Source organism: Aegilops tauschii, chromosome 4 (assembly GCF_002575655.3).
Source record: "Aegilops tauschii subsp. strangulata cultivar AL8/78 chromosome 4, Aet v6.0, whole genome shotgun sequence".
NCBI classification, from domain to species: Eukaryota; Viridiplantae; Streptophyta; class Magnoliopsida; order Poales; family Poaceae; genus Aegilops; species Aegilops tauschii.
In genome coordinates this window covers 222,807,399-222,832,274 of record NC_053038.3, presented here as the reverse complement: position 1 = coordinate 222,832,274, position 24,876 = coordinate 222,807,399, and positions in this window count along the sequence as shown.

Sequence of the window (24,876 nt, the reverse complement as noted above, 5' to 3'; positions counted from 1 at the left end):
CTTAACGAGATCTTGGTATTTGATCTGAGTTGGGTCATTGACCTTATACGCACTAACCGCCACGTGGGACAAGATATGGGCAACCGACGTCGTGGTATCAGCCGAAGCCTTCGTGACATCAGCGACTGAGCGGCGCGCGCCGGATTGGGCCGTAAGCCTGCACTTGTATTAAGGGGGCTAGGTCTGCTTCCGGCCGCGTTCGCAATGTGCAGGTGTGCAATGGGCGATGGGCCCAGACCCCTGCGCGCATAGGATTAAGACCGGCATGCTGACCTCTCTGTTGAGCCTAGGTAGGGCTGCGACGTGTTGATCTCTCGAGGCCGGACATGACCCAGGAAAGTGTGCCCGGCCAGAGGGATCGAGCGTGTCGGGTAATGTGGTGCACCCCTGCAGGGAAGTTGATCTATTCGAATAGACGTGTCCACGGTAACAGGCGACCCAGAGTTGTACCTTGACCTTATGACAACTAGAACCGAATACTTAATAAAACACACCCTTCCAAGTGCCAGATATAACCTGGTGATCGCTCTCACATAGGGCGACGAGGGGAGGATCGCCGGGTAGGATTATGCTATGCGATGCTACTTGGTGAACTTACCATCTACTCTCTTCTACATGCTGCAAGATGGAGGCTGCCAGAAGCGTAGTCTTCGACAGGACTAGCTATCCCCCTCTTATTCTGGCATTCTGCAGTTCAATTCACCGATATTGCCCCTTTACACAGATACCCCTGCATATGTAGTGTAGATCCTTGCTTGCGAGTACTTTGGATGAGTACTCACGGTTGCTTTTCTCCCTCTTTTCCCCCTTTCCATTCTATTTGGTTGTCGCAACCAGATGCTAGATCCCAGAAGCCAGACGCCACCGTCGACGATGACTCCTACTACACCAGAGGTGCCTACTACTACGTGCAGGCCGCTGACGACAGCCAGGAGTAGTTTAGGAGGATCCCAGGCAGGAGGCATGCGCCTTTTTTGATCTGTATCCCAGTTTGTGCTAGCCTTCTTAAGGCAAACTTGTTTAACTTATGTCTGTACTCAGATATTGTTGCTTCCGCTGACTCGTCTATGATCGAGCACTTGTATTCGAGCCCTCGAGGCCCCTGGCTTGTATTATGATGCTTGTATGACTTATTTATGTTTTTAGAGTTGTGTTGTGATATCTTCCCATGAGTCCCTGATCTTGATCGTACACGTTTGCGTGCATGATTAGTGTATGATTGAATCGGGGGCGTCACAAGTTGGTATCAGAGCCGACTGCCTGTAGGAATCCCCCTTCCATACTCCTTGGCCGAAGTCGAGTCTAGACATTGCAAAACTTTTACTAACATGGTTGTGTGTCTTACGGGCCCACGTCGCCATTGGGTGGTATTAGGATCTTTTACTCCTCGATCTTTACTCTGGGACTCTGAGCTCTCTTCTATTCGGGTTAAATGATTTTGCTAAAAACAAAACTAACTTTAGGTTCTCGAAAGTACTTTCTCCCGGAGAGCCCCTCACTTCAGATGATCGCCTGCTGCACTGGAAGATACCGAAGTTACTCTACGATGTTCTCTCGAGTCTTTGTGCCATCGCATTTGTGATTTCCTTCCACCGTCAACCCCTATGAAAACTGCATACACTTGCCATTCATACAATCATTCCCCGTTGATCTTGTTATTACAAGATGTCCCAAAATACTCTCTGTTGTCCCGAGAATCCTTTGAGCTTACTACCTTGAAGTTCTTTACCACATGAATACCCCTACGGATAATTCCTCACACTTATCGAGTATCCGTTCATCCACAGTTGATTCATGTATTTCACAAAAGTCTTCGAAATACCATTCGTTCTTCTGAAAATACTTGACATCCTAATGCTCTTGAAATTCTTGCTTACTAGCATTATGATTAATCCCATAAGTCTGATAATCTTATTGGCATCCTTTGTCAATATCATTTTGGGTCCCTTGATTCAATATGTTGCGAATGTTGCAATCCTTCATCAGATCCTAGAATTCATCTTTCCGGCTCAGACGTCATTTTCAACATGTGCAGGATCTCGACCAATCAAATTGTCGTCGGTTGTACCCTAAGCTTACTCAAGTTATCCATCCTTAATCAGAGCGTTTGCTTCTGATCCCTTGATTTGGAAATCATAAATTCCTTTGCATCTGAACTTTCAATTAGTCAGTTGTTTCTATAATCCAATGCCTTTGCATTGTTTCTTCCTCTGATTGTGCCGGTACTCACATTAACACTGTTATGGACCGTCAGATACTTTGTTGGATTTTATCTGACAGCGTCCTTCATATTCAATAATCTTCTAAGCCGTCCTCGGATACATAATGCCTTGGGTAAATTGTATCCTCTGCTTTCTCAACCATGTGCTGCTTTCGAGCTTGTATGAATTACTCCTGGAGTTGTGGTATGTGTTTCTAAGATGCCCCGAGGGGTTGAACACATACCTTCCTTAATTTGTGTGAACCCAAAAGTCTTCATGGGTCATAACCTTCTGGTATTCCGCCAGTTAAACTTTCAAACTCTAAACATTCTTAACCGAGAGCAGTAAATGAGAAGTTGCGCATTGGAGAAGTGGGAGTCGACCTTGAACCTTGCGTTCATGCCCATGGACAGGATGTTGATCTTATCATGGATGCTTCTCTTAAACCCTCTTCGGTATAAGTTCATCTTATATATGGGAATTGGTCTTTTGCAACCATGGTTCTGACCATATTTTCTTCTTGATTCCATTTCTCGGACATGTTAGAGTACTTGCCTTCTGCACATCAATACGCCTGCCCAACCTCTATTTTGATCTGCCTTCTTGTATTAACCCCATGGTATCTCGAGGATATATCTTATGAATTTATGATGAAGTAGTACCTTCCATGTCATAGTGACTCCATGGGTTTTGGGTTGTCGTCAACCGAGAACATCCATAAGTGAATCGATTCCGCACTCCGATAAGTAATTTTCGTTGCTTATGAGTTTAATAATCCTTGAAGTCATTCCTAGCCTGATTGGCTATATCCTTATCGTGCTAAATTTTAACTGTGCTACCTGGTTCTTTATTCACGGAGCACAGTTTTTGATGATGAGAAAATCATGCGTTGATCTTCCTCGTCATATCAATTCTCCTCGAACAGCAAACTTGATTTCAAGTTTGTGTCGTACCCATGGTTCCAATAACCTTTCGCTTCATCATTCCTTTGACTTGATGTCATCGCCGACCGATTACATCTTCATGAAACCTCTCGACAAAATTTGTCATGATCATCATCAACATTCTGAGTTCTTCCAGGATATCAATTGAATTCATGATGAGAAATACCATCCTTGCCCCTCGATGATTTGTGTTATCATCGGCAACATTCTTGCTTTCCCCCAACACAAACTTGTTCATGTTTTGTGTTGTACCTTGATTTCCTTGCTATCTAGCTTAGGTTATGATCTACCTTGTAGTATTACTGTCTTCTATATCAAGAATGTTGTGAGAGTTTCACCACCTCTTAGGAAATTCTTGATGCAGTAATACTTCTCACCATCTCCGTTCATATCTTGGTCCCGTGTTGTTTCTAACCGGATTACCAACCATTGAACTATGAGGTGTGAATTCAAAACTTCTAGTAACCCTATTGCGTTGAAGTTAATGGTCGACATTTCATTCTTAGACCATTGGTTATAGAATCACCATTCTAACATCGGTCGTGCTACATAAGCCCATATTTCATGTGCACCTTTCAACTAATGTTTAATTGGGTATGTTTTCCTCGAGCATACATCATTATACCATTTGACCTGACAAATGTTATCTCCTTGTTCACATAATTGTGGGAATCCTTCTTGTTGGAAATCTCAATGAATTGTCGCTGAGACCATCAGCCACCTCCTCATCCTCTCCTTGGTTTAATGATGAACTCTTGTTTTGGAACTCACTTCCATAGTTCATTTCCCAAGAATCTTACATTGTCATCTCGTCAATTTGTGTTGCACCTTTCTTCTCAGGCATCCCAAGTCGGAGGTATCCTAACACCAATCGGATCCGAACCTCGGACAGATATGATGGTTGGAACATATTTCCAAGGGTTATAACATTGGTCTTTATATGACTCGGTAAGGTGGTGTCATGCCTAGCACACCTGGCCGGAGGACCTAGTGTTATAGTTTCCTTTTTAACAAGGTTAACCATTCTTCCATGAGGAATTTGAATGACTTGTTTAATAAGATTTTCCTGATGGATCCTTTGTGTATCCAAGGTCTGACCTTTGCTTGAAGACCTTGTCAATGCCATCTCGAAGCATGTCTGTGTTACTCCGATCTTCAATAAGAACATTTGAAGCCAAATGCTATCTTTTCTTTATCAATTATCCAAAACACCGTTGTATGGGTATTGTCATCAAATTCCTCTCCCCTTACCTAAATGGTTTCTACTTTCTATCCTGTCGGGAATATCTTGCTCTGCTTGTCCTTGGGAAGGGTATACCCCTGGTATATGTGTCAAACACATTTTCGTTTCCATTGTTCTGTTTGATCTGATGATCACATTTACCTTCCCATTGATTTGTGTAACCTTCCTTGTGATCCATATGATCTAAGCAGTAATATTCTTCTGCTTATGTAAACACCTTGGTGCACAACCGTGTCAGTAAGACCCTGTTGCATTTGTCAATGGCATTCCGGTAACCACCAATGGACGAGAACATTGCCTATTGGTCTGCCTCATACAACGAGCAGGAAAAAGGTTCTCTTCGTCCCTCGCCCTTGGTATCGATGTTGTTGCCGACATAACTGACAGGCTACCCTCTGACATGCCTTGCTATCGTGACCGTGCAAGATGTCAGCCCCCTTTCTACTTTAAACCACATGGTAGGCCCATAACCCACCGTTCCACAGGATCGAAACCTGACTCTCCTGTACACCCTGTTGCCAAAGTTATTCCTAGAGTTTGACTTTGTATGTAGTTCACGGGCCACCTGCCTAGCGATCTGTTTTGTTATCAAAAGCAATACTTATTCCCATTGCTCTGAACCCCTTTCACATTTCGTATCAGGCAACGAACGATTGCCTATACACTTGAAACTTCTACTTTGCACCTTCTTACTTTGCTCTCGATAATTTCTTAAGTTTTAATTCGAGAGTTACTTTTCGCCACCTTCCCTAATGTTATCTACCGGATAAGCAACCATACAGAGTTCCGTTCGAGTTACCCCTTATCATTCTACGTAAGTACGATGGAGTTCCCAAAGAAAAGATGACAACTTCGTCCAACGCACAGAAGTAGATGCATGGAGGGATAAACATCATGGAGCAAACTCTTCGAGAAGAGCAACCAAGAACGAGAAGATTTGTTAGAATTTCGTAACCAGACCTTTCCCCCTTATTTCACCTCTTAAAACTCGGGACGAGATTTCTTGTAGTGGAAGAGAATTGTGATGCCCGGATCATTAAGCTACAGTAACCTCTGCAAATGATGCCACGTCACCTCGATTACTGTTGCTAATCTCGCGTTAGTTCGAAACCGATTCAAATTCAAATTCAAAATAGAGGCAAACATCAAAGGCTTTCAAATATTAAAACTAAAATGTTCGGTTTGTGCCAGATAATGCATAGGTGATTAAGGTGAAGAAACCCTACTTTTATAAAACGTTTAAATGCTATAAGATGAATAAAACAGCAGCGAAAACTATTATTTAAATGCTTTTAGATAATAAATAATTACAAAACTATTTTAGTTCAGGTAGCTAGTTAATGTGGCAGTGGCATATTTGGTATCATCAAATTAGGTGCAATTTTGGTATTTTGCTAAAACAAAAATAAAAGGAAGCTAAGCTAAAACAGAAAAGAAATAAAATAAATAAAAGAAAAGAAAAACAATACAAAAATGAAGAAAAGGAAAAAGAGCCCTCCCGGGCCAACTGACCCAACAGGCCGGCCCAGTCGGCCACCAGGCCAGCCCACCCCGTTCCCTTAACCCCGCACTCCCCCCGTGACCTAGAGCCACGCCCGCCCCCCACTTCCCCACTCCGCTTTCTCCTTCCCCAACGATCTGGATTGGGATCGGCCCCGATCCCGTCGCCCCTGACGCCCTGCGCCCGCCCGCCGTCGATCCCCGCCGCCTGGAGCCGCGTCGCCGACCTCCTCCTCGCCGGACGCCATCGTCGTCATCCTCCCCTGCGTCGCATCATCTCCGACCACCTCCCCGCGCCCCACTGCCCTTTTCCCTACGGCCACAGTGAGCGCCCCATTCACCCTTCCTCGTCTCCCTGCTCGTGCACGCCCGTTGCGTCGCTGCGCTCGCGCTCGTCCCGCCGGCTGTGCCTCGCAGACCCCACGCTGACCTCCCCGCGTCACCCCTGCTGCTCCGGCCTCGCTCCCTCTCTACTCGTCTCGACACGGCTTGCTGCCATCACGCGCCTCACCCGCACGCCGCGCTTGCCCGCGCCGCGTGCTGCGCCCGCGGCTGTCGTGCTGCTCCTCCTGCCGCCCGCGCACCCACGCGCGCTCGCTCGCGCAGGGCCGCGCCCACAACTGTTGCTGCTTCTTCTCGGCCTGTGCTGCTCACCGCCTAGTCGCGTCGCCCACCAGCAGCCCATGGTCGTGCCCCTGCTGCTGCCCGCTGCCCTCCCCGCCGCCTCGGCCTCGCCCCTTCGCCCCCCGACCACTGCTCCGCCCGCGCGCCCCGCCACAACCTCCATCGCTGTAGCTCGCGTGCGCCGCCACGCGCCTCGCCTTCGCCCCACCGGCCCCGCGTCGCTCCGCCACAGTCGGCGCCCGTCGCCGCGGCCGCAACCTCCTGGGTGGGCTCCCCCGACGCCAGGCGGGTTCGCCCACGCCCAGGGGCCCGTCGCCCGCTGCCCGCTCACCTGCTAAGGCCTCCCCTAGCCACAGACACGTGGGGCCCAGGCCCCAGAACGTTTAATATAAAAAGATTTTTAAAAAATAAATAATATATATATTAAATAGATAATTAATTAATTAAATTAATTATGTTTGCACTATATTTATCGTTTCTTCCCCCTCTTCTCTCAGGTAGACTACGAGACTGACGCCACTGCTGGTGCCCGATCGACTACGTTGTTGACAACCCCTACTTGCCAGAGCAACCAGGCAAGCCCCCCCCCTTGATCACCAGATATCGCCTATTCCTTCTCTCTACTGCTTGCATTAGAGTAGTATAGCATGTTACTGCTTTTGGTTAATCCTATTCTGCTGCATAGCCTGTCATTATTGCTACAGTTGTTACCCTTACCTGCAATCCTAAATGCTTAGTATAGGATGCTAGTATTCCATCAGTGGCCCTACACTCTTGTCCGTTTGCCATGCTATACTACTGCGCCGTGATCACTTCGGGAGGTGATCACGGGCATATGCTATATATTTTATACTGTTACATTACTTATGATACTGTTCGGAGATGGGGGCTGAAGGGGCAGGTGGCTCCATCCCGGTAGAGGTGGGCCTGGGTTCCCGACGGCCCCTGACTGTTACTTTGTGGCGGAGCGACAGGGTAGGTTGAGACCACTTAGGAGAGAGGTGGGCCTGGCCCTGGTCGGCGTCCGTGGTTACTTCATAATAACACGCTTAACGAGATCTTGGTATTTGATCTGAGTTGGGTCATTGACCTTATACGCACTAACCGCCACGTGGGACAAGATATGGGCAACCGACGTCGTGGTATCAGCCGAAGCCTTCGTGACATCAGCGACTGAGCGGCGCGCGTCGGATTGGGCCGTAAGCCTGCACTTGTATTAAGGGGGCTAGGTCTGCTTCCGGCCGCGTTCGCAACGTGCAGGTGTGCAATGGGCGATGGGCCCAGACCCCTGCGCGCATAGGATTTAGACCGGCATGCTGACCTCTCTGTTGAGCCTAGGTAGGGCTGCGACGTGTTGATCTCTCGAGGCCGGACATGACCCAGGAAAGTGTGCCCGGCCAGAGGGATCGAGCGTGTCGGGTAATGTGGTGCACCTGCAGGGAAGTTGATCTATTCGAATAGCCGTGTCCACCCCTCTTATTCTGCAAGATGGAGGCTGCCAGAAGCATAGTCTTCGACAGGACTAGCTATCCCCCTCTTATTCTAGCATTCTGCAGTTCAGTCCACCGATATTGCCCCTTTACACAGATACCCCTGCATATGTAGTGTAGATCCTTGCTTGCGAGTACTTTGGATGAGTACTCACGGTTGCTTTTCTCCCTCTTTTCCCCCTTTCCATTCTTCTTGGTTGTCGCAACCAGATGCTGGAGCCCAGGAGCCAGACGCCACCGTCGATGACGACTCCTACTACACCGGAGGTGCCTACTACTACGTGCAGGCCGCTGACGACAGCCAGGAGTAGTTTAGGAGGATCCCAGGAAAGAGGCCTGCGCCTTTTTTGATCTGTATCCCAGTTTGTGCTAGCCTTCTTAAGGCAAACTTGTTTAACTTATGTCTGTACTCAGATATTGTTACTTCCGCTGACTCGTCTATGATCGAGCACTTGTATTCGAGCCCTCGAGGCCCCTGGCTTGTATTATGATGCTTGTATGACTTTTTTTATGTTTTTAGAGTTGTGTTGTGATATCTTCCCGTGAGTCCCTGATCTTGATCGTACACGTTTGCGTGCATGATTAGTGTACGATTGAATCGGGGGCGTCACAGAGAGCACCGCTATCATTTGCATGCATTACTATTAGTTTACATTGAGTATGACTATGACTGGATCTCTTTTACCATGAATTACAATGTCTAGTCAGTCCTTGATCTTCAGAGGTGCTCTGCATTTATGTTTTGCGGTCTCAGAAAGGGCTAGCGAGATAGCATCTTGTTATATCATATTATGATTATTTTGAGAAAGTGTTATCACCCGAGATTTATTATTATTGCTCGCTAGTTGATTATGCCATTGATATGAGTAAACATGAGACCTAAATGTTATTGTGAATATGGTTAGTTAATAATCTTTGCTGAAAACTTGAATGCTGACTTTACATATTTACAACAACAAGAGCAAACAGAGTTCGTAAAAGTTTTTTCTTTATCACTTTCAGTTTATCAACTGAATTGCTTGAGGACAAGCAAAGGTTTAAGCTTGGGGGAGTTGATACGTCTCCAACGTATCTACTTTTCCAAACACTTTTGCCCTTGTTTTGGACTCTAACTTGCATGATTTTAATGGAACTAACCCGGACTGACGCTGTTTTCAGCAGAATTGATATGGTGTTATTTTTGTGCAGAAATAAAAGTTCTTGGAATGACCTGAAACTTCACGGAGAATATTTTTGGAATTAATAAAAAATACTGGCGAAAGAATCAACACCAGGGGGCCCACACCCTGTCCACGAGCGTGGAGGGCACGCCCACCCCCCGGGGCGCGCCCCTGCCTCGTGGGCCCCCTGAGGCTCCACCGAAGTCAACTCCAACTCTATATATTCACGTTCGGGAGAAAAAATCAGAGAGAAGGATTCATCGCGTTTTACGGTACGGAGCCGCCACCAAGACCTAATCTCTCTCGGGAGGGCTGATCTGGAGTCCGTTCGGGGCTCCGGAGACGGGAATCCGTCACCGTCGTCATCATCAACCATCCTCCATCACCTATCTCATGATGCTCAACGTCATGCATGAGTAATCCCATCGTAGGCTTGTTGGACGGTGATGGGTTGGATGAGATTTATCATGTAATCGAGTTAGTTTTGTTAGGGTTTGATCCCTAGTATCCACTATGTTCTGAGATTGATGTTGCTATGACTTTGCTATGCTTAATGCTTGTCACTAGGGCCCGAGTGCCATGATTTCAGATCTGAACCTATTATGTTTTCATCAATGTAAGTGAGTTCTTGATCCTATCTTGCAAGTCAATAGTCACCTACTATGTGTTATGATCCGGTAACCACGAAGTGACAATAATCGGGACCACTCCCGGTGATGACCGTAATTTGAGGAGTTCATGTATTCACTAAGTGTTAATACTTGGTCCGGTACTCTATTAAAAGGAGGCCTTAATATCCCTTAGTTTCCAATAGGACCCTGCTGCCGTGAGAGGGTAGGACAAAAGATGCCATGCAAGTTCTTTTCCATAAGCACGTATGACTATATCCGGAATACATGCCTACATTTCATTGATGAACTGGAGCTAGTTCTGTGTCACCCTAGGTTATAACTGTTGCATGAGGAATCGCATCCGACATAATTATCCATCACTGATCCAATGCCTACGAGCTTTTCACATATTGATCTTTGCTTAGTTACTTTTCCGCTGCCACTGTTACGATTACTACAAAACTGCTATTGTTACTTTTGCCACCATTACCGTTACTTCCATACTACTTTGCTACTAAATACTTTGCTGCAGATATTAAATTTTCCAGGTGTGGTTGAATTGACAACTCAACTGCTAATACTTGAGAATATTCTTTGGCTCCCCTTGTGTCGAATCAATAAATTTGGGTTGAATACTCTACCCTCAAAAACTGTTGTGATCCCCTATACTTGTGGGTTATCACAGTGTCAAAGCTTGCATCAATGTAACTCTTTACGCCGAACTCTTAATCACCTCCATAATCGAGAAATATTTCCTTATTCCACTAAGGATAATTTTGACTATTGTCCAGTGATCCACTCCTGGATCACTATTGTACCCTCTTGCCAAACTCATGGTGAGGTACACAATAGGTCTGGTACACAGCATAGCATACTTTTATAGAACCTATGACTGAGGCATAGGGAATGACTTTCATTCTCTTTCTATTTTCTGCCATGGTTGGGTTTTGAGTCTTACTCAACTTCACACCTTGCAACACAGGCAAGAACTCCTTCTTTGACTGTTCCATTTTGAACTACTTCAAAATCTTGTCAAGGTATGTACTTATTGAAAAAACCCTATCAAGCGTCTTGATCTATCTCTATAGATCTTGATGCACAATATGTAAGTAGCTTCACCGAGGTCTTTCTTTGAAAAACTCCTTTCAAACATTCCTTTATGCTTTCTAGAAAATTCTACATCATTTCCGATCAACAATATGTCATTCACATATACTTATCAGAAAGGCTGTAGTGCTCCCACTCACTTTCTTGTAAATACAGGCTTCACCGCAAGTCTGTATAAAACTATATGCTTTGATCAACTCATCAAAGCGTATATTCCAACTCGGAGATGCTTGTACCAGTCCATAGATGGATCGCTGGAGCTTTCACACTTTGTTAGCACCTTTAGGATTGACAAAACCTTCTGGTTGCATCATATACAACTCTTCTTTAAGAAATCCATTAAGGAATGCAGTTTTGGCATCCATTTGCCAGATTTCATAAAATGTGGCAATTGCTAACATGATTTGGACAGACTTAAGCATCGCTACGAGTGAGAAAATCTCATCGTAGTCAACACCTTGAACTTGTTGAAAACCTTTTGCGACAATTCGAGCTTTGTAGATAGTAACAACTATCAGCGTCTGTCTTCCTCTTGAAGATCCATTTATTCTTAATGGCTTGCCGATCATCGGGCAAGTCAACCAAAGTCCACACTTTGCTCTTCATACATGGATTCTATCTCAGATTTCATGGCCTCAAGCCATCTGTCGGAATCTGGGCTCATCATCGTTTCCTCATAGTTCGTAGGTTCATCATGGTCTAGCAACATGACTTCCAGAACAGGATTACCATACCACTCTGGTGCGGATCGTACTCTGGTTGACCTACGAGGTTCGGTAGTAACTTGATCTGAAGTTTCATGATCATCATCATTAACTTCCTCACTAATTGTTGTAGGCATCACTGGAACTGATTTCAGTCATGAGCTACTTTCCAATTCGAGAGAAGGTACAATTACCTCATCAAGTTCTACTTTCCTCCCACTCACTTCTTTCGGGAGAAACTCCTTCTCTAGAAAGGATCCACTCTTAGCAACAAAGATCTTGCCTTCGGATCTGTGATAGAAGGTGTACCCAACAGTTTCTTTTGGGTATCCTATGAAGACGCACTTCTCCGATTTGGGTTTGAGATTATCATGCTGAAACTTTTTCACATAAGCATCGCAACCCCAAACTTTAAAAAACGACAACTTAGGTTTCTTGCTAAACCACAGTTCATACGGTGTCGTCTCAACGGATTTTTAGACGGTGCCCTATTTAACGTGAACGCAGCTGTCTTTAATGCATAACCCAAAAACGATAGTGGTAAATCGGTAAGAGACATCATGATCGCACCATATCTAATAAAGTACGGTGACGACGTTCGGACACACCATTACGCTGTGGTGTTCCAGGTGGCATGAGTTGTGAAACTATTCCACATTGTTTCAAATGAAGGCCAAACTCGTAACTCAAATATTTGCCTCCGGGGTCAGATCGTAGAAACTTTATTTTCTTGTTACGATGATTCTCAACTTCACTCTGAAATTCTTTGAACTTTTCAAATGTTTTAAACTTGTGTTTCATTAAGTAGATATACCCATATCTGCTAAAATCATCTGTGAAGGTCAGAAAATAATGATACCCGCCGCGAGCCTCAACACTCATTGAACCGCATACATCGGTATGTATTATTTCCAATAAGTCAGTGGCTCGCTCCATTGTTCCAGAGAACGGAGTCTTAATCATCTTGCCCATGAGGCATGGTTCGCAAGCATCAAATGATTCATAATCAAGTGATTCCAAAAGTCCATCCGCATGGAGTTTCTTCAGGCGCTTTACACCAATATGACCTAAACGGCAGTGCCACTAGTATGTTGCACTATCATTATCAACTTCGCATCTTTTAACATCAATATTATGAATATGTGTATCATTACAATCGATATTAAATAAACCATTTATATTAAGTGTATGACCATAGAAGGTTTTATTCATGTAAATAGAACAACAATTATTCTTTGACTTAAATGAATAACCGTATTGCAATAAACATGATCCAGTCATATTCATGCTCAACGCAAACACCAAATAACATTTATTTTGGTCCAACACTAATCTCGAAGGTAGAGGGAGTGTGTGATGGTGATCTTATCAACCTTGGAATCACTTCCAACACACATCATCACCTCGCCATCAACTAGTCTCTGTTCATTTTGTAACTCCTGTTTCAAGTTACTAATCATAGTAACTGAACCAGTATCAAATACCCAGGTGCTACTATGAACACTAGTAAGTACATATCAATAACATGTATATCATATATACTTTTGTTCACTTTGCCATTCTTCTTATCCGCCAAGTATTTGGGGCAGTTCCGCTTTCAGTGACCATTTCCTTTGCAGTAGAAGCACTCAGTTTCAAGCATGGGTCTAGCTTTGGGCTTCTTCATGGGAGTGGCAACTTGTTTTCCAATCTTCTTAAGGTTCCCTTTCTTTCCCTTGCCCTTTTACTTGAAACTAGTGGTCTTGTCAACCATCAACACTTGATGTTTTTCTTGATTTCTACCTTCGCCGATTTTAGTATCGCGAAGAGCTCGGGGAATCCTTTTCGTCATCCCTTGCATATTATAGTTCATCACGAAGTTCCAGTAACTTGGTGATAGTGACTAGAGAACTCTGTCAATCACTATCTTATCTAGAAGATTAACTCCCACTTGTTTCAAGCGATTGTACTACTCAGACATTCTGAGCACATGCTCACTGGTTGAGCTATTCTCCTCCATCTTGTAGGCAAAGTACTTGTCAGAGGTTTCATACCTCTCGACTCGGGCATGAGTCCGAAATACCAATTTCAGCTCTTGGAACATCTCATATGCTCCGTGATATTTCAAAACATTTTTGAAGTCCCGGTTCTAAGCCGTAAAGCATGGTGCACTAAACTATCAAGTAGTCATCATACCGAGCTTGTCAAACATTCATAATGTCTGCATCTGCTCCTGCAATAGTTCTGTCACCTAGCAGTGCATCAAGGACATAATTCTTCTGTGCAGCAATGAGGATAATCCTCAGATCACGGACCTAGTCCGCATCATTGCTACTATCAACTTTCAACTTAGTTTTCTCTAGGAACATATCATAAATAAAACGGGGAAGCTATACGCGAGCAATTGATCTACAACATAGATATGCAAATACTATCAGGACTAAGTTCATGATAAATTTGAGTTCAATTAATCATATTATTTAAGAACTCCCACTTAGATAGACATCCCTCTAGTCATCTAAATGATCAAATGATCCATATCAACTAAGCCATGTCCGATCATCACGTGAGATGGAGTAGCTTTCAATGGTGAACATCACTATGTTGATCATATCTACTATATGGTTCACGTTCGACCTTTCGGTCTCAGTGTTCCGAGGCCATATCTGCATATGCTAGGCTCGTCAAGTTTAACCCGAGTATTCTGCATGTGCAAAGCTGGCTTGCACCCATTGTATGTGAACGTAGAGCTTATCACACCCGATCATCACGTGGTGTCTCAGCACGAAGAATTGTCGCAACGGTGCATACTCAGGGAGAACACTTGTACCTTGAAATTTTAGTAAGGGATCATCTAATAATGCTACCGTCGTACTAAGCAAAATAAGATGCATAAAAGATAAACATCACATGCAATCAAAATATGTGACATGATATGGCCATCATCATCTTGTGCCTTTGATCTCCATCTCCAAAGTACCGTCACGATTTCCATCGTCACCGGCATGACACCATGATCTCCATCATCTTGATCTTTATCAACGTGTCATCACATGGTCGTCTCGCCAACTATTGCTTTTGCAACTATTACTATCGCATAGCGATAAAGTAAATCAATTATATGGCGCTTGCATCTTATGCAATAAAGAGACAACCATAAGGCTTCTGCCAGTTGCCAATAACTTTAACAAAACATGATCATCTCATACAACAATTTATATCTTATCACATCTTGACCATATCACATCACAACATGCCCTGCAAAAACAAGTTAGACGTCCTCTACTTTGTTGTTGCAAGTTTTACGTGGCTGCTACGGGCTTCTAGCAAGAACCGTTCTTACCTACGCATTAAAACCACAACGATTTTTCGTCAAGTGTGTTGTTTTAACCTTCAACAAGGACCGGGCGTAGTCAAACTTGATTCAACTAAAGTTGGAGAAACAGACACCCGCCAGCCACCTATGTGCAAAGCACGTCGGTAGAACCAGTCTCATGAACGTGGTCATGTAATGTCAGTCTGGGCCGCTTCATCCAACAATACCGCTGAATCAAAGTAAGATGTTGCTGGTAAGCAGTATGACTATTATCACCCACAACTCTTTGTGTTCTACTCGTGCATATAACATCTACGCATAGACCTGGCTCGAATGCCACTGTTGGGGAACGCAGTATTTCAAAACAAAAATCCTACGATCACGCAAGATCTATCTAGGAGATGCATAGCAACGAGATGGGAGAGTGTGTCCACGTACCCTCGTAGACCGAAAGCGGAATCATTTAGTAATGCGGTTGATGTAGTCGAACGTCTTCACGATTCAACCGATCCAAGTACCGAATGTATGGCACCTCCGTGTTCAGCACACGTTCATCACGATGACGTTCCTCGAGCTCTTGATCTAGTTGAGGACGAGGGAAAGCTCCCTCAGCACGACGGCGTGCCGACGGTGATGATGAAGTTACCGGCGCAGGGCTTTGCCTAAGCACTACGACGATATGACCAAGGTGTTAACTATGGAGGGGGGCGCCGCACATGGCTAGGAACAATTGATGTGTGTTCTAGGGATGCCCTCCCCACGTATATAAAGGAGGGAGAGGGAGGGAGGCAGCCTAGGGCGCGCCCAAGTAGGAGGAATCCTACTTGGGCCCCTAGTCCAATTCCCCCCCCCCCTTTACCATATTTGGACAAGGGGGAAAGGAAGGAGGGGGAGGGGAAGGAACTAGGAGTCCTACTTCATACTTTCCTTTTCCTCCTCTCCTTTCCCTTTCTCCCCACGTGGCTGGCCCTATAGGGGGTGCACCAGCCCATTGTGGGCTGGTGTGTTCCCTTACTTGGCCCATTAAGCCCATATCTTTGCCAGGGGCTGCCCGGAACCCCTTCGGTGACCCGGTATCACCCGGAACACTTCCGGTATCCAAATACCATCGTCCTATATATGGATCTTTACCTCTCGACCATTTCGAGACTCCTCGTCATGTCTGTGATCTCATCCAGGACTCCGACAAACTTCGGTCATTGAATCACACAACTCATAATACAAATCGTCATCGAACGTTAAGCGTGCGGACCCTACGGGTTCGAGAACTATGTACACATGACCGAGACACATCTCCGGTCAATAACCAATAGCGGAACCTGGATGCTCATATTGGCTCCTACATATTCTATGAAGACCTTTATCGGTCAAACCGCATAACAACATACGTTGTTCCCTTTGTCATCGGTATGTTATTTGCCCGAGATTCGATCGTCGGTATCATCATACCTAGTTCAATCTCGTTACCGGCAAGTCTCTTTACTCGTTCCATAATGCATCATCCCATGACTAAATCATTAGTCACATTGCTTGCAAGGCTTATAGTGATGTGCATTCCCGAGAGGGCCCAGAGATACCTCTCCGATACACGAAGTGACAAATCCTAATCTCGATCTATGCCAACCCAACAAACACCTTCGGAGACATCTGTAGAGCATCTTTATAATCACCCAGTTACGTTGTGATGTTTGATAGCACACAAGGTGTTCCTCCGGTATTCGGGAGTTGCATAATCTCATAGTCAGAGGAACATGTATAAGTCGTGAAGAAAGCAATAGCAATAAAACTAAACGATCATTATGCTAAGCTAATGGATGGGTCTTGTCCATCACATCATTCTCCTAATGATGTGATCCCATTCATCAAATGACAATACATGTCTATGGTCAGGAAACTTAACCATCTTATGCTAAGCTAACGGATGGGTCTTGTCCATCACATCATTCTCCTAATGATGTGATCCCGTTCATCAAATGACAATACATGTCTATGGTTAGGAAAGTTAACCATCTTTAATTAATGTGCTAGTCTAGTAGAGGCGTACTAGGGACACTTTGTTTTGTCTATGTATTCACACATGTATCAAGTTTCCGGTTAATACAATTCTAGCATGAATAATGAACAGTTATCATGATATAAGGAAATTTAAATAACAACTTTATTATTGCCTCTAGGGCATATTTCCTTCATTTCCAACACTTTGAAGCCACCATGATGACATACAAGGACCTCGACGAAATATACAAGATGACCTTTCATAAATTTTGTCTGAAGCTTTCTATTGGTGTTGCATCACCTTATTTTTGGGCCAAGCCCATGTATTTTTGAAATACCTTTTCGTGGATATTTACGGCCTACATTGTAGGGGAAATGAGTCAGGAAGGATTTTAGTCCCACCTTGCCAAGGGTGGACGAAATACCCTCTCTTTTCCCCTATAAATACAACCCTTAGGGCATCATTTAGACTTGAGTTTTGGTTAGATTAAAGTTCGCCATAGTTGCAACTCACCTACTTTGTTTGTGTCCAACGACAAGGCAAAGACATTTATAGAACCATACTTTCATCAATAAAGCTTTCATCTTAATTCGCAATAACCAGATTGGAAATCTTACTTCTTGCTTGTTCTTCATTTGTGTGCAGGAATTAGACCTTCGTGGTTAGATTGATCATGCTCCGGCGTGGTCAATAACCTCTCGGGGTTGGTTTGGCCATTCCTAAGGCACGACGCCTTCGCACGTTTGTAGTCGGACCATCAAAGTCTACTCCACCAAAAACGGTAGTTACCCTTCATCAAAAGATCGGGACATCCCTGCTCTATGAGGTTCGCCCACAACACAACCTTCTCTTGCATTCAACAACAAGGTGAAGCAACAAGGACCTCCCCTTCGTATTTCATGTACGACATGGATGAATTCACGGGGCATCACGCAACCTGCAGAAAGAAGGACAACATCAACAAATCGGTTTGACGTTCTCGCACCTGAGGACATGGTCTAGTTCAGACGGATCCAATAGATATCGGTCCAAATCATCAACAAGGACGTCCGCAGTGAGACAGTGTGCCTCTATGGCGTCAGCGTATCGACCATTGAGGAGTAGTGTCGTTGACACATGCCATAAGATCGTTACATGCCCGACTCCTTGTCGTCCCTGAAGCAGTGAATGTGTGGTATTGTGTTTAACAACAATCGTCGTTTTTAAAAAGTTTTTTCTAACTTGATCGTGCAACTAGACTTACCGTACCTTCCATGTAGTTGCTACTTAAGTCTTTAAGATGCATACTGGAAGTGACCTAGTATCTTTACTTAAGTAACCTTAATTGCCAAATATTCATTTCTAAGCCCATCACGTGCTCCCAATGAATAGTAAATTCGAAAACAAACTAGAAAAATCCAAAAAAATATGATTTTTTTTATCATCGAAGATGTTTGAGTGCATCATGTCCATGCCAAATTTCATCATGTTTGGACATCTAAGTAGCTCTGAGCAAAAAAGAGAAAATCGGTCCGAACAGTAAATTTTCTCACAGGCCCCAAATTTGTCTTTTTTCTGAGAGCTAACAAGATGTCCAAACACGCTGAAATTTGGCATGGATATCATGCACTCGAGCATCTTCCATGCGAAAAAACAGATTTTTTAGAATTTTTTTCTTGAATTTACTGTTCACCCACGGCCGCTTCCCCTTAATTGTTATTTATGTTTTGATATGGGTGATTCATGCTGAAATTTGCTCTCCTCATTACCAAACGTCAGAGGTTCGTCGACCGCAACTTTAACAAGGCCGAGCCACTGCACCACGACAAAGCCGGCGTAGTCAAATGCATGCTTCTAATTCAACCATATCGATGTGTTAAGTAAACGTGTGTTGCAATTTGGATATTTGAATTCATGCCATTATTTATTGAATGCATTCCTTTCATAGATATATGTAACAAAGATATGCAAATGTTGCCATGGCGGCAACCACTGCCGTGGCGGATTCTTTTTGGCCCAAAAAATATACTAGCAAGGTTTAAGAGAAGAAGCACACGGCTAATGTTATGATACACTACTGGCATGCAGATCTAGTACACGCCGCTAGCTTTCTTCTGTACCTGCCGCGCACCGAGAAATCACATGCTACTAGTTTAGGTATTACCAACGACGTGCAGGGATAACTTGCTGCTAGTATGTGCTGCTAATTAAGGGGCCCATGTACTAGTGTTTGAAGCTCCGGGAGCTAATGCTTTCGGGTATTGATGAATGGTGATGTATCAAGCTTCTCATGTGCAAGGAAAGATACAGTAGTATCATATATTATTGCGCAATCACTACAACGCTGCTACTTATATTGCTAAAAATAAACGAGTGTTGTAGATAGCTTAAAGTTGGGGAGAAAAAGATAGCTAACAACAACTTATTAGTTGTGAAATGTTTCGGTATTCTCATTTAACTGTAACTTTGTTTCTTTAAATCTATGCAGTGTTCTCCTTGCAGGCCTCCTAGAGACCCAAATTGCTGATACACAGTGATCACCAAGAGTTCACATGAACTTCTAAGGATAAATTGATAGTACCATTAAAGTATTCATCACCTAAAAATGTAGCTTACATTGACGAGAGCATTTGCAATCACGATCAATAAAGAACCATAAATCTGATTGGAGCAGCACCAAATGACAAGTATACACGTATTGCTAGATAAAACAGATAAGAGAACAAGTCTCAAGTAGTCACACCCCATCAGTGCTCTTGATAGTCCCACCACCTTAAACGACGCTTCCTGCTTGGCCGCACGACTCTTCTCCCCTGCTATAGTGTCCGTTGGATGGCGAATTTAGCGATTTTGCCGATCTCTTCCACAATTCCTCCTTTCTTTTCCCCTGATCTCTATTTCTAGCCTCCTCAATCTGTTTTCTCTCTCTCTATTTCTTGCAGATCCCCCCTGATTCCCCAGATCCATTCCCAATTCCTTTCCCCTTCGCTTCTTCTCTCTTTTCAGGGCTTCTGTCCATATAGGCGATTTCTCATCATCTGGTGCAGCTACTGGAGTCCTTGGCTCCATTGTTGATGGCGGTTGGTTGTGTTGTCGTGGATTTGGTACAGCTGGAGAAATGGAAGGTGCGAGCATCACAAATAATCCGTAGCTCGCCAGATTAGGTGCGAAGTTTCAAGCTTTTGCGGGATAAGGCAGTGTCCCGGTTCGGATTAGGTGTCGGCTGGCAAACAAATTGCATCAGCGAATTCTGTATACTGCTTCTACGACACCGGTGGCATCCGATAAGCATGCTGTTGGGCACGAAGATAGGAGTGAGGTGAAGCAACCAAACTTTATTGATCTTGTTGCTAGTGGTGTTGCAAATGTTGCCGGAACTCAGGTCTACTCCCTCAGTACGCCTTTTGCAAGCTCGTCCATCATATGTCCACCGCCACCAGCCCTGCCAAAAGGGGCGACACAACAAGAGTGAGGGCTGGTTAATTTTATGGAGTGGTCCAGCCTATGGAATTCGTCCAAAGTCTGTCTTTTTATGGAGGCCTTGTCCCTGGAGCTGTTCTTTGCGTTCTAGCCGTTGTTGTCTTCCTGCTGAAGATTGATTTTTTTTGTGAGATGGCTTCAGTGGAATACAAACCATGAAGGCGAAATAAAGAAATGCATCACAAGGAGAGTAAAGATGAGGTTATTTGCATTTGTTGGGGTGCCTTTGAGCGAGGTATCAATTGCCAAGGGTGGTAGAGATCATGGAGTCGATTCGGCAAAGAGACTGGAGATTGACTGGGCTACGCTACGGGAGAAGGCAGTACAAGTTCTTTGTTCCCTGAGGGATTACGGTGCTGGCCTAAAGGAGATGAGGCTTCTCGATGGTAAGTTTGCATTCAAAGGATAACAGAGACAAACTGAAGGGAATATGTACCGTCAGCAAGGATGTCAATATGCTTGTGAGATAATCTCTCAATTCCAAATGGGATCGACAGCACCCTTCATGGGTGACCGCCGAGATCAATGAATATTTTAGCTCTGAGTTGTCGGGGTTGTGGACGGCCCAAGAGAGTTCGCGAAATCAGTGACCTCATTAGGTCGCAACATCCACGTCTGGTCTTTCTCTCATATACCAAGATGTCAGATAAAAGAGCTCAGGAACTTTGACGGCGATTTGGCTTCGAACACGCTTTTGGTGTTAAATATGGTGGCTTGAGTGGGGGTCTTTGTCTCTACTGGAAAAATAATTCAAGTGTGTCACTAAAATCTTAGCAATTCCCACATTGACGTGATGGTAAAAGATGATTCTATTGGTGATATAGAATGGAGGTTCACCGGCTTTTATGGTGAGCCGGTTAGATCAATAAGCAAGAGGAGCTAGGATTTACTAGAATATATGAGAAGGGAATATAATAGCCCTTGGATCTACGCAGGAGACTTCAACAAAGTATTAGAGGTTGAAGAGAAATTTGGCAGTTTGGAGAGACAAGAATGGAAGATGGAGAGATTTGGAGAGATGATGGACAAGTGTAGATTCTCTGACTTGGGGTTCCAGGGGCTGCCTTACACTTGGGACAACATGCAGCAAGATGACAGAAATATTAATGTCAGACTAGACGGAGCGCTAGGTGACGACAAATTCTCTGAGTGTTTTGACAATACTCTGGTTAAACACATACAATGTATGGAATCATATCATTGTGCCCTGCTTATTACAGTAAGAAAATCTGAATGGATTGATACAAAGATACGGGGTAAACCTTTCAGGTTCTATAATGTTTGGACGAGGCATGAGAAATATAAGCAGGTCGTGGAGGAGGCATGGCAGCCCGGGTTAGGAATCTGAAAGAGATGTCGGATCATCTAAATAATATGAGAGTACAAGTACAGTTCTGGAGCAAAACTGAATTTGGCTCAATTAAAAAGCAACTATCCTCCATGCGGGCTCGGCTAGAAGGAGTATGGAGGGAGTCGGTCCATTCTGGTCCTATGAAGGAAGAAACAGACCTGATGAAACATATCTCTGAATTATTGGCTAGAGAGGGATCTTTGGCAAAGCAATAATCAAGAGATCTATGGCTAAAGGAGGGTGATCGCAATACAAGTTTTTTCCGTGCAAAAGCAAAGGAGAGCTCGTATTAACAAGATTAAATCTATCAAGAGGTCCGACGGTACGGTGGTAACTTCGCAGGTGGATTTGGAGATGGAAGCTAATCCTTTTTACAAGGCTTTATTCATGATCCAGGGTGATACTGAGCCAACCTTAGTCACTAATTGGGTGACTCCAAAAATAACTGATGCTATCAATAGCAAGCTTTGTGCCCCAATTACAAATAATGAGATTGAAGAAGCTCTTTTTATGATGCATCTAGATCGATCACCTGGACCTGATGGGTTCACAGCTGGGTTTTACATACATCACTGGAGTATACTGAAAGATTCAGTGTGTGCGGCAATTAGGAACTTTCTAGATGGTGGAGACATGCCTGAACTTGTGAACTCTACTGTTCTGGTACTGATTCCGAAAGTTAAGAACCCTCAAGAATTTTCACAGGATCGGTCTATCTCCTTGTGTAATGTGTTATACAAAATAGCATCAAAGGTTCTAGCCTTGAGATTAAGACCTTTGTTGGAGCAACTTATTGCTGAGGAACAAAGTGCCTTTGTTCTGGGCCGCCTTATAACGGATAATGTGCTTTTAGCTTACGGATGTGTCCATTACTTGAGGAGGGAAAAAGGTAAATCTGCGAATTGCACAATCAAACTGGATATGGCCAAAGCATAGGATCATGTTGAGTGGTCATATATGAGGGCAGTTATGAACAAACTCGACTTTACGGAGGAATGGATTAATAGAGTCGTGTGTTATGTGGAATCAGTCACTTTTTCCGTCAGAGTTAATGGGAATTTTTCACAAACCTTCAAACCTACAAAAGGCATCAGACAAGGTGATCCAATTTCACCATATCTTTTTCTCATTTGTGCCGAAGGATTCTCATGTTTGCTGAAAATCTATGGGGCTAATATCCAGAGGAGTAAGAGTTGGAATTCATTGTCCTTGGATTTCTCACTTGCTGTTTGCAGACGATTGTATGATATTTACTCAAGCTAGTGCAGAGGGGGCCAACAGGATCCAAGAGGTTTTGGAGAGATATCATGCAGGATCTGGTCAAATGGTTAACAAACAAAAATATGTAATATTTTTAGCACCAATACTGGAGATGCTGTGAAAGCGGTAGTTTGTCAAGGACTAAACATACCCATCGAAGCACTGGGAGAGAGATGCCTGGGGCTTCCTACAGCTCTGCAACATTCTACAAATCAGCATTTTGATCATATTCTTGCTACAATAAAGAAGCTTGTTGCAAGTTGGACCCCAAAACTACTCAATAGTGCGAGAAGGGAGATATTCATCAAGGCAATATGTCAAGCAATTCCAACATATTCGATGAGTTGTTTTAAACTTTCCAAAAAGCTTTGTAATAGCAGCTATTGCACGTTTCTGTCGGGAGGAGATGAGACCAAGAGGAAAATGCACTAGGTTAAATGGTACGAGTTGGCAATTCCTAAAGCATGTTGAGGTATGGGCTTGAAAGATTTTGTACTCTTCAATAAAGCTATGTTAGCGAAACAAGGGTGGTAGTTAATTAGCAAGCCTGAATCACTATGTGCTTGAGTCTTGAAAGGGAAATATTACCATGACAGTAATGTCATGTCTATTGGCTGCAAAAGAAATGCATCTCACATATGGAGAGCCATATTGTCAGGAAGAGAAGCCCTTAACCTTGGATTGATAAGAAGAATCGGAGATGGTGCTCATACAAGAATTTTGGAGGATCCTTGGATCCCCTCAAATCCGGGATGGATGCCAATTGTTAGAATGCCCAATTCTGGAGTTACACTGGTTCGGGAACTGTTAAGACAAGATAATGGTGTTTGGGATGAAGCTCTAATTAATAACATCTTCCTACCAGTTGACTCCCAAGCTATAATGCAAATACTGGTTGGTAGTCTGAATATGCATATATGGGCATGGTAGTTGGAACCACATGGTAATTTCTCTGTTCGCTCTGCCTACAGAGCTCTACAAACAGCAAAGAATACCATTGGAAACACAATCGGTTCTTCAGGAGAAGAACGCCTGGTTTGGAGAAAGCTTTGGCAACTAAAGGTCCCGCCAAAGGTCCACAATTTTTGGTGGCGAGTTATCAAGAAATTCATTCCATGTCGGTCAGTTCTCAAGGAAATCCTTTTCTGCAGTCCAAGGAAGAAAGCATTAAGCATGCTATGTTTGAGTGCACTTGGGCCAAGAATTTTTGGCACCACCTCAAGCAGGTGTCCTCGGTAAAAATTCCAGAACTGCATCCGACTACATGGGCCATGGACATAATTGATAGCAGCACGGTGTCTACTTATGATGTACCTTATATCTTTGCGCTAAGCAAGCCTGGGAGAATAGAAGATTTTTTATGGATTAATTATGTACCAAACTTCTTTGTTCCCTGCTTGCTGAACGGTTGTAATCCCTTTGTTTAGATGAATGAAAGCTCTTGATTTGCAAAAAAAAAAAAAATAGTCACACCCGGTTTCCATTACACATACCACAAGAAGGTAGTACAAACAAATTAATGCTATACTATCAGAGGATAATAGTACGTCACTGGTGGACGCAGAAGAGTTTCTGCACCCGAGCTCAAATGAGCTCGAGTGAACAGTAAAATAAAAACAAAATAAAAAATTCCAAAAAGTTTTTGAAAAAAACATTGACAAAAGTTTCAAGTGCTTGAAAAATTTTGTCATCAAATCACATTCCTATAAGGCACGGCAAAAAATAAAAATCAATACTCTAAAAATGCTACTTTCAAAAGCATTTTGGAGCACTGAATTTGTCTTTTTTGCCACACCTTATAGGAATGCACTGAATTTGTCTTAGAACTTTTGTCAATGTTTCTCCCAAAAAAAATTGAAATTTTCTGAATTTTTTTTATTTTACTATTCACCGAGCTCATTTGAGCTCGGAAGCAGAAAAGCATTTTCCAC